At 46.0% G+C, this 10811-nt stretch overlaps 1 non-coding gene across 1 annotated transcript; it reads right to left on the bottom strand.

Annotated features, from left to right (window-relative positions):
* Window positions 1-5814: 5814 nt before the first annotated feature.
* On the bottom strand, window positions 5815-5921 carry LOC118631952. Its single transcript, XR_004959937.1, has one exon. It is a non-coding gene; the product is annotated as a U6 spliceosomal RNA (small nuclear RNA).
* Window positions 5922-10811: the final 4890 nt, after the last annotated feature.

Below are 10811 nucleotides of genomic sequence, written 5' to 3'. Positions count from 1 at the left end.
TATGGGGGAGTGCCAGACAGTACGTGAGGCATGATTTTGGTCACAGATTTTAACCCTTTTGCATTATTAGAAATATTCTGATAGATTGTGTTTGTCTCTGGCTGGGGTTCACTTGCTGGAATAAACAACAAAGCACCCCGGAATGGTGATGGAAAGAAAGCGGGATTCACCATGAGGATCAATGAGTCTGGACTGATGACCAGTGCCCAGTCCCAAGACTAGACAGTCATGGAGAAGGATCAGCACTGGCCCAGGGGGTGGCTGGGACAGGAAGCCCCTCCCAACTCGGTGGCCTCAGTACTAAAACCGCTGAGCATCCAAGTACAAACCAAGGTGTGAGAGCCTACGGGAGCCCTAGGACCATCCTTTATCCAAGAAGGACTCCCTTCCAAAGGAATGTATTTTTGAGAGACAGAAGCAAAATCTGTGACTACAGATGGATTGATCTTGTTTCTTTGGCTACTGCTCTTTATGCCTCCAGAGAAACTTGAGAGTAGGAAAGCATACCTCCAAGAAAAGCAAGCTGAACATTCTTCTCACTTGCATAAGCAATTACTCTGAATGGTAGGAGACAATGTGACTTACCTGTAACCTCAACTAATGAAGCAGGTCATGCCTCGCGCGCTGTCTGGCACTCCCCCGTGCTTCAGTGTTTTGCACATACTAGGTATTCAAGGGGTATCCATTTAATAAAACACATAAAACTGTCAACTGACAAGCCAGCCCTTGCCCTTGATCCTCCAGTGACAAGGAGCTCACTACCTAACAACTCAATAGGCCGATGACTACAAATACTCCCCAAACATGCAACAAGCGGAAGTAAGAATCTATATTAGTTCCACCAAGACAAAAAAGTTCAGAGTGAATCATACTAGAACTATGCAATTTCGGTTAAAAAAAAAAAAAAGAAATAATAAATACAACCATATGTATTTTTGGCGGAATGACTGGAGAGAAGAGGTTGAGAGAAAACAGGGGCAGGAAAAGAATTCCAGATACTTGATGGGAGAGATTATCAATGATCTCAAGCCCAGGGGTCTGCTCAAAGGTTAAGGGGTGAGAGGAAGTAATGGAAGACCAAGTAGATGACAAGGTGGCTCAATCTGCCTTCCATTCTTCCCCCCATCCCTTCAACCCAAGGGATCCATTTCTATCTGTTTTATATCATGAGGAGTTTGAGTAGTAAATGAACTTTTTAAGTTTGAAAACCACTAATCAAGATCAACCTATTCATTCAACAGATAAGGAAACTGAGACCCAGAGAAAAAGTAGGAACCAGATCAAGGGTCAAGATCATATATCTGCTTATCGAAATTGCTGTGACTTCTGGATGTCCATCTATCCTGTGTTAGAACCCACAACCCAGGTCTGTGCCCTGACCGGGAATCGGGATGGCAACCTTTTGGTGCACAGAATGAAGCTCAACCAACAAGCCACTCTGGCTGGGCTGCAAAGGATTTTGTCTCCTCTGTATGTCCGAGTTCTTTCGTGGCTCCTGCAACCAAGAAGAGAAAAATTCTACTTCCCTTGAGCTGATTACTTCCAAGAGTAAAAATTTTAATTAGTGAAGTCAAACGAAGCTCTCTAATCAGTCAAAACTTGAAATATAATGAGGCAACTGAATACAATTATAAACAGCTTCCAGTCATCCATAACCAAGACATGGTCTCAATTAATAAAAAAAAATCCCCACCACAAAGTCATTGCTTCCGTTTTCAATGATGTCCTGCATAGAGGGAAATAAATCCAAAGACTCATGTATCAACCCATGCAATCAAACCCAGCTCGGAAAGTATTTTGGAGAGGCCTGACGGGACAGCCAGTCTTGAGGCAGCCTTTTGTGGGAGACTCACAGGGGCTCAGAAACAACAGAATCCCATCCAAGCCCCCTCACTCGGCAGAGATGTACCTGAGGGCTCCGCTCGGTTTCCTCTGAAATTACTTCTACGAAAGCTGGAGTCTGAGCCTGGGAGGGGAAGCTCTCTCAGGCCTGTTGAATTCTCCATGGGTAACTGTCCATGGACTTTCAGCTTCAGCTCAGGCTCCAAACGTGTGTGGAGTCCCAAACATGCAGCAGCATCCCGGGTCTGTCCCTTCGTCAACTTGGAAACACCCAGGAGAAGGGGTCTGAAGTCACACCTAGTCCTGGGCCTCAGACCCAGGAGACTCACCGGAAAGCTTATTCCATACAAACAACAAGGAAGGCCTGGGTCCCGTCTGAAGCCCAGCGCCCGTGCTCTGAGCTGCTTGGGACCTCACCCATCATGGCCCGGGTCTCTAAGAACAACAGGAGGAGCAGCACCCCAGGCACCAGCAGCCCGGCCTTCGCAGAGCCGGCTGACAGAGCTCAGTGATGAGAAACAGAGCAGTGGCCTCACCTTGACCAGCGAGGGCTCCTGACTGTGCCCACACGCACTCGCACGTGTGAGCTTCTCGGACCCGAGGCAGGTCAGCAGGGCAGGAGGCACAGCGCCCAGCACTAGTCCCGGGAGAGAGAGGCTCCTGTCTAGAATGCAGTGGCCAGGGGGGTGCGTATCAGGCTGCCCCATCCCGAGAGGTGGCACCTCCCAGGAAGTGCCCTTTCTGTGAGTTCGCCCCCAGCTCCCTATCTCTGTTTGAAAGTCTGCGCCCTCTGCTTGGCTTGGCTGCCAGAGTCCAAGACTCCGATCAGCAAACACAGCAGCTCAGAGCAGGTCCTGAGAGGAGGGGCCGCCCACGTGCTTTATTCCAAGTCGGGTGGCCCCAGGTCAAGACACGAAAGAAGTGGCTCCAGACAGTGCCAAAGCCCGGGGTGCTGTCTACCACCACCCAGCCATCGCACCTGTCTCTTTAATCATTCTCAACCATCCCTACCCATTTGCATTCTTATTGTCCACTTTAATGATAATAATAACAGTTAACATTTGTTAAGTACTGGGGCCAGTTCCAGATGCTTTTACAAACATTATCTTATTTAGGACCGTCAGAGGTAGGTACTATTCTTGTGCCCAATGTGCAGACGGCCAAACTGAGCCACAGAGGGGTTGTAGGTGTTGGGATTTGAACCGAGGCCGTGGGGCCTCAGACAGCACCTGCGTTCTGGGGCTCTCCAGCCTGCTGCCTCCACTCTGTGACGTTTCATTAGGACTTGTGTTCTGATGCTACTTCAAAGATATCAAGTTTATAAAGAAGAAAAATAAATAAAATAAAAAGAAGGTATTTTGATAGGTCAAATGCCTCTGAAATCACTTCCTATAGGGGGTTGAATGGTGTCCTCCCTCCCTCCGCTGTGCAAAAAAAAAAAAAAAGATGTATCCATCCACATTCTGAAAACTGTGACTGTGCCCTTATTTTGGGAGGATGGGGAGGGAAAGTCTTTGCAGATGTAATTAACGTAAAGATCTCAATATGAGATCATTCTGGGTCCCTGAGTGGGCCCTGAGGCCAATAACAAGTGTCCTTACAAGAAAGAGAAGAGGAGAAGACACAGAGAGGGGTGATGTGGAGACAGGAGTGATGTGGCCACAGCCAAGGAGCACCCGGAGCCACCAGAGCTTGGGAGAGGCAGGGGTTCTCCCCGTGAGCCTTCGGAGGGAGCATGGTCCCGTCGGCACCTTGATTTCAGACTTCCGGCCTCCAGAACTGTGAGAAGATACTTTTCTATTGTTTTAAACTGATGAATTTGTGGTCGGTGGTTACGGCAGCCCAAGGAAATGCCCCACTGCCCTTTGTCACGTCCTCTTGCCCTTCTTGATGGCACTGTGGGAAAGGAAATGTTGGGGCCACCTTGCTGGGCACCTCACGGGGAAGGATGGGAGGTGAACAGCTGTGGGCCAGGTGGTGGTGTAAGAGCCTCAGGGGGGCAGAACACTGAGGGAGGAGGGCAGGCGCCCCGTGCAGGGCAGGGGGCTGGGAGAAGGTCTTGCAGGTGAGGACTGAGCAGGTTAGCAGTAGTTGACCGGGCAGCCTCCTTCAAGAGCCCCAACTTCCAAACAGCGACCGGTTCCAGCCTTCATTCATCTCTACTGCCTCACCCATATTTCAACTTACTATCATCCTATCTTTTTCTTTTATTGACTTTGTTGGGGTGACATTGGTTAATAAAATTAAATTGGTTTCATGTGTACAATTCCATAGTACATCATCTGTATATGGTATTGTGTGTTCACCACCCCAAGTCAGGTCTCCTCCCATCACCATTTATCCCCCCTATACCCCCTCCTATCTCCTCCACACTCCTTTCTCTGTGGTGGTCACCATACTGTTGTCTATGAAGTTTGTGGGGGTCTTTGCTTAATTCCTTCAGCTTTTCAAATAGCCCCCCACCCCTTCTCCTCTGACAGCTGACAGTCTGTCTCTGTATCTATGAGTCTGTTTCTATTTGTTTGTTAGTTTATTTTGTTCTTTAGATTCCACATATAAGTTAAACATATGGTACTTGTCTTTCTGTGACTGGCTTATTTCACTTAGCATAATACCCTCCAGGTCCAGCCGTGCTGTTACAAAGGGTAAGATTTCCCTCTTTTTTAATGGCCAAATAGTATTCCATTGTGTACATGTACCACGGCTTTTAAAATCCATTTATCTACTGATGGGCACCTGGGCTGCTTCCAAATCTTGGCTATTATAGATAATATTGCCATGAATATAGGGGTGCTTATATTCTTTAGAATTAATGTTTTGGGTTTCTTCAGATATATTGTTGTAGCCTAGACTTGCTAAAGGATTTGTTCTGGAATAAGTAAGAAAATGGAAAATTACAACCGCCTCTTACATTTGAAGCAGTCACTTGCTTTCATTCCCTTATTCAATCCTAGGATCCCAGAATCCAGCTTCTTCGGGTCTAGGTAGGGAGTCGGGAGAACTGGCCCCTGGTTTTTTGTCCTTGTTGTTGTTTTTACTTGCCGTTTTATTTGCCTGGACAAACTCCTTCTTGCACTTTAATTTTTGTAAGAAAATAAAAATAGCTTGCATCTCTTACCTAAGAAAACTGGTGAAGGGTGATGAACTGATCACATTCTCTGTAACAACATTCTAATGGGAACACAAGATGCTCTCCTGGCTGCGTAATTCAAATACGCATTTGAATTAATCAGTCTGTAGCATACGTCTTTGCCCTTTGCAATGATGATGACTAACTCTCCCATGTGAGTGAGTTATAGACAAAGGAGGAAACAAAAGATAGTTCTTGTCTTGGGGCGGTAAATAGCATTTCATTCAGTCATCGCTACATAAACCACAAGTGAATGTGCAGAGGATCGACGCTAAGGATAATTTTATACACCAGAAGAATGCTTCTGCTCCTCTGCCTTTCGATTGCTTTGTTAAGAAAGGGTCTTCTGCCGTCTTCTGATTTGACTCATGCTGCAGACGAGAAGTCAAAGGTGCAGCTGAGGATATTAGCTGTCGTTTTCAACAAGCAGGCCCCAGAGATCATGGGATTAAAGCATTAGGTATACTAGAACAAAGAGTGCAATTACAATTCACTCTTTCTTATATAAGAGCTTAGAGACACAATATCGTTTACTCATAATTGCAGACAAACTTTAGTAATTTTGTGCAAACTCTTCATTAAATAACTCAGGGTTGCACTGTTATCTTTAGAAAGTAATTCCCCCCTTTTAACCCCCTTTCCTAAGACCACTGATGAATTCCAAACTCACAGCCAGTCACTGCACTCATATGAAGTCGCCTTCCATGTCCCTTAGCAAGGCCCTGCCGGGTGTGAACTACTCCTGCTAGACTGTTGTTCTCAGTAGTGAGTCAGCTTAAGTAAATGATGACTGTGCTAAGAATGACCTGGCAAATGGTCGTGTTCCACTGGTATTTTTTTTTTTAAATCTGGAGCGCTTCACGAATTTGCGTGTCATCCTTGCGCAGGGGCCGTGCTAATCTTCTCTGTATCGTTCCAATCTTCGTATATGTGCTGCCGAAGCGAGCACCCACTGGTATTTTTTTATAGCTTAAAGGAGAGACATAGGAAAGAGTCCTACTTCCTTGTCGTCATCCTCACATGCCGGTTGCATCAGTTGGATTTCTTAGTTGCAAATGACAGACACGCTCCCTGGTTACATTAAATAGAAAAGAATCTTAAAGAATATGAGATCGTTTTCTCATTTTTGAGGAGGCCCAGAGAACCAGGCTGAAGACTACAGAGCCAGAGGGGGCTGCCAGAACCTCCGATCCTGCCCTGTCCAGAAAACAGGCTTCTGTGACCTTCTCACCAGGATGGTGCTATGCTGCACCTACATATTTGTGTCATTTGCTTTCAACTTAAAACTCTCAGATGCAAGCATCTTACAAGTGCAGCCGGGTCAGATGCCTACATCCTAGCTGCAAGGGAAGTTGGGAAAGCAAGTGTATGGCTTTTACTTTGAGAAGAATTTATAAATGGTAAAGAAAGTCAAAAGGTGCAGAGCAGTCAAAAAAACCCCCAAACAATAACAATGTCCATTCTAGCAGCAATAAATAACTTCACTACCAGGCTGCTGTGATATTGGTTCATCTATGTATCATTTTTCTTCTCCCCCAAATTGAACATGTTGGAATATTCATCTGGGATACTCTTGTATGCAAAGGTAAGCATTTATTAAGAACTTGTAGAGAAGATATAATGAGAAAATGTTTTTCCAAGTTTCGTGAGTGGGTAATTTACAAATCAACAAAATCCTTGATTCATATTCAAGTGTTAACAGCGAAATTAATATTCCGGTCTAACCTTTATCATCATTGGTAGCAATTATATAAAGCCATCCACTATTCACTGCATACATTTCCAGAAAGAAAAAAAAAGACAGTGAAAAGAGGTCATCAGACAACAACTTTAAAAACACAGTAACAGAGAGACGTACTGTACACAGAAGCAGTCAGTAAAGCTCCATAAAAAACAGAAACCAATCTAATTCAGTTCTCTAACCGAGGCCAGTGTAGAACACTGAGAAGAGGCAATGAATGTGATCTATTTCTTTTGTCAGGGTTTGGAATCGTCCTGAATAATGCGGGCATCAACCAAGGAAGATACCAGCCAGCCCACCAGCTATTAACCAGAAGTACAGCTTTGAGAAAAGCATTCAAGGAAGATTCCGACGAAGACAAATGGTGTTTCCACAACAGCCAGTGTGAAGATTTTTAAGATATAGTAGATTTATTACAATCAAAGCCAAAAAGTTAACTTAGAAAATCCAAACTGGGCTGCCCTTGGATATGAAAGGAAAGAAACGTGCCTTCTGTCATAGAATCCTTACCACTCAAAGGTGACTTGGCTTTCCCAATAGATTAATACAGATTCGACTGTTGCTGAACAGTTTCACTAGAGATCTCAACAGTGCAGAGAAAACTTCTGTCTTTAAGCCTCCTTCCTCACCCAGCAACCAGATTCACTCTTCTGACTGACTTGCCCAATCCTTTCAGACAAACCATGAGTTTGAATAATTTTTTTGGTATCAAATGAGATTGGTTGCAGATGCCTCTTGAACTATTTGCCTCACTTCCATGACACAAAACTCCTGCCATTGACTGATTGTCATGACCCCAGGCAAATTACAAACTTCTCTGGGCTCCAGTTTTCTTACCATCAAATGGCGCCAATATTGGAACCTGTCTCCTAGGGTCTCGTGAGTATTAAACAAATTCATACATGTGCTTAAACTAGTGCCTGGCACATAATAGATGTTCAACAAACGTTCGATATTACTAGCCCCAAATCTTTGGAGTCCAGTGCATTACGAAATTCAAAACCTTTCTGATTTTAGAAAGAGAGAGAGAGAATTAAATAATCCCCCATTAGAGTCCAGGCCAAAATTCCATAACCAAACGTATTAATATTTCTATAAAACATGTCACTATTCACATTAACTGGGATAAAGACAGTAAGTAGCCTCAGGTTAGGTTCTACAACAAAAGAGTTTGTGCTGAAGACAATGTTCGGTTCTCAGAGTTGTGTGGACTTGGGATAAGGAGTTCTGGTCCAAACTGGCTATTCACAGCTCATGTTCTGGACCATTTGCCTTATTCTATGGCTCCTCTGCTCCCTGCAGTCTTCTGCATCTCCTGGGTTTCTGATCCCTCACTGTGTTGCCTTTTTACAGCCTTGGCCTAACACTCAGTAAGACTCCCCTCTTCAACCCTCACCTGAACTTACATCTTGCTCGGTTTAGCCATCTGTGGAGACCTCCCAGAGCACGTTCTCTGTATACAATCTGATCACCTGCACAGAACAAGACAATTTGGCCTGGCAAACGGAATGTGCCAACTATTTCCAGGGCGTATGGACATCACCTTTGCCCCAGAATCCAGAGGAAAGCAGGCCATCTGGATTGCTAAACATAGGACTAAGCTTCCCTCCCAGGGCAGTCGTGCAAATAATGCTTAATGAAGTCACGGCACAGATTCTCTCTAACTTCCAGGGATGTGTGACTAGCATCCCAAGCCTGAGAAACATTCCTGAAGCAGCCACCTGTGATTCACCCCCACCTCTCCATCAAACTCTAATGCTTAGCTGTTGAGACTGTACTCTGGGTGTTGATTTGCACTGCAGTGTTTTGTAAGTATCAACTGCCATAACTTAGGCAGCGATCACAAGAAGTCAGTGGGAACTTTAAGGCCTTTTCTGCCCTCCCCCAGGAGAGCTGAGCAGGGTCAGCTCCATCGTGGACACACATCCTTTGCAGGTGCATGGGGCCCCATGCTCAGACGAGCCCCATGCTTGCGTATGGTTCTGCTGTTGCCATGGTGAATTCCTAACAATTGTTGAACAAGGGGTCTCGTATTTTCTTTTGCACTTATCCCCACAAATAATATACCTGTTCCTGGAACTTATGTTTCTAAGCAAAGCATTCTAGTGTTTTCAGAGGGGCCATTCAAATGTGTCTGGGAAAGACCAGACAACCCTTTAGGGCAACTATCTCCAAGGAAGGGGAGATACACTCTGGGACCTGGGCAAGACCATCCACTGCGAAGCAGAAAGGAAATACTAAAGCTTCTATTTATATATTTTTCTTTCAACATTGTTGAATGTTAGCCCTGCTTTCCATTTTTCCTTCCATCTCATTGTGATAGAAATACCGGTTTTGAGTGGGGCACGTAGCCGTGAAAATGGTAAGATTACATTTCCCAGCCAGCATCCCTTGCAGCCTGGTGCCTCGCAGTTGGATGTGGCTATGTATGGGCCTATTTGGCCAATAGGATGTTGGTGATTGTGATGTGGTAACTTCCGGCCTTCTCCTTAAATACAGGGGTGCAGCTTTGGAAACCTGAGGGGCCAGAAACACTTGTTTGGGCCTCTGGCTCAGATCTCCTCCATCACTGTTCTGCATGCCGGCTCATAGGACGGAAACTCACCAAGCAGCAACCCCTCCACAGGCCAGGAAGAGGTGCGGCCAGACAGAGAACAGGGCAAGACAGAATGGGGGAGACCACGGAGATCTCAGATACTGGCTTCTGGAAACCAGGACCAGTCGGTGGGATTTGGTGGGACAGGGGAAAAGGGAACTTTGGACGAGCCGGTCTGGGTTCAAATCCTGGCTCCACACTTACTAGCTACAGACTCTTCACCAGTGTCCATGGGCATGCCCCTCGCGGGGCTGCTGTGAGAGTCAGTGTGATCAAGCGGGACGCAGAAGGTGTGCCATCACCACCCAGAGCGCCTGAGCGTGTTCCCCCAGGTTCACACCAGCAGCACTCATCGCAACCAGAAGGTCATCCTCCCAGTCAGAGGTTTTCCTTTTTCCTGTGTCCTTCTACCATCTGTCCTCCAGTGACTCAAACAGAAACCCTGCTGTTCTCTCCAGCCACAGATGTTATCTTGTCATGTGCAACAAAGGTCCCCTACCCCCTGTTGGCGGCCAACCCCAGAACAATGGATCCCTTAGCTTCCCTTGCCTGCAGGTGATGTGATGTGAGCCACCAGCCATTGTACACAGGTGGCACCTGCTGGGAGCAAAGGCCAACAAGGTGGTGAGGGCACATGAAGGGGTAGGAAGGAGGTGGCTTGTATTAGGTCAGCCATGAAAAAGCCTCCATGCAAGGGACCTGGAGGGACCAGTCGGACACAAGTCCCTACCAGTACCAGTCCCTCGGCTGCCTGGTCTGTCATCCACTGTGTTGCCCAGAAAGAGTCCTGATGGGTCCTTACTCCAGTTGAATTGGGACTCAGGGATGGGTAGGGAATGAAAATGACATCTGTGGACCCCAAGAGGGGGACCTGCATCCAGTGCAGTCACACGAGGGGTCCCAGGATCAGAAAGGAACCAGCAACGTGTGGTGTAAGTCTCTCTGGTCACTATCTTAACTTCTTCGTAATTTTGACTTTGAATTCGTGCTTTTAAGTGAAGTCCAATGGGACAGTATCGCATGTGCCAGGGACTTAGAGCCTCTGCTCATGTGTGTCCCTCCCGCTGCATCCCTGCCTCCCCAGTGCCGGTCTGTACTTCTGGAATTGAAAACATGCCGCCATCCAGACCTAAGCACAAACTTGATTAGTTCAAGGGGAAACTGCGAGAAAAGGATTCGACACTCGGAGAATTCTAGAATTCCGTGATGAAAGAACCCACAGAGATCACAGCCCCTTCTGATGTTAAGCACTTCTCGTCCATCACCAGCTGCAAACAGCACTTTGAGTACATGCTGATCATGTTCAGAGGAAAAGTAGGTCACAGAACAGCCTATATAATGTGATGCAGTTTATGTTTTTTAAATGTGTAAATGTATATTAAGATGCCCGAAGGGACGTTTCATCAAAAAGATGAATAGTAATCTCTGAGAGATGGCATTTGGGATTAATTTTACTTTCATCTCTATGCCTTTTTCTGTATTGTTTTACATTTTTATAAAGG

The sequence above is a fragment of the Molossus molossus genome, unplaced genomic scaffold (genome assembly GCF_014108415.1).
Source record: "Molossus molossus isolate mMolMol1 unplaced genomic scaffold, mMolMol1.p scaffold_m16_p_16, whole genome shotgun sequence".
Lineage (NCBI taxonomy): Eukaryota > Metazoa > Chordata > Mammalia > Chiroptera > Molossidae > Molossus > Molossus molossus.
Note: the sequence above shows the minus strand (reverse complement) of the source record. Positions and strands in the feature narration are given on the sequence as shown.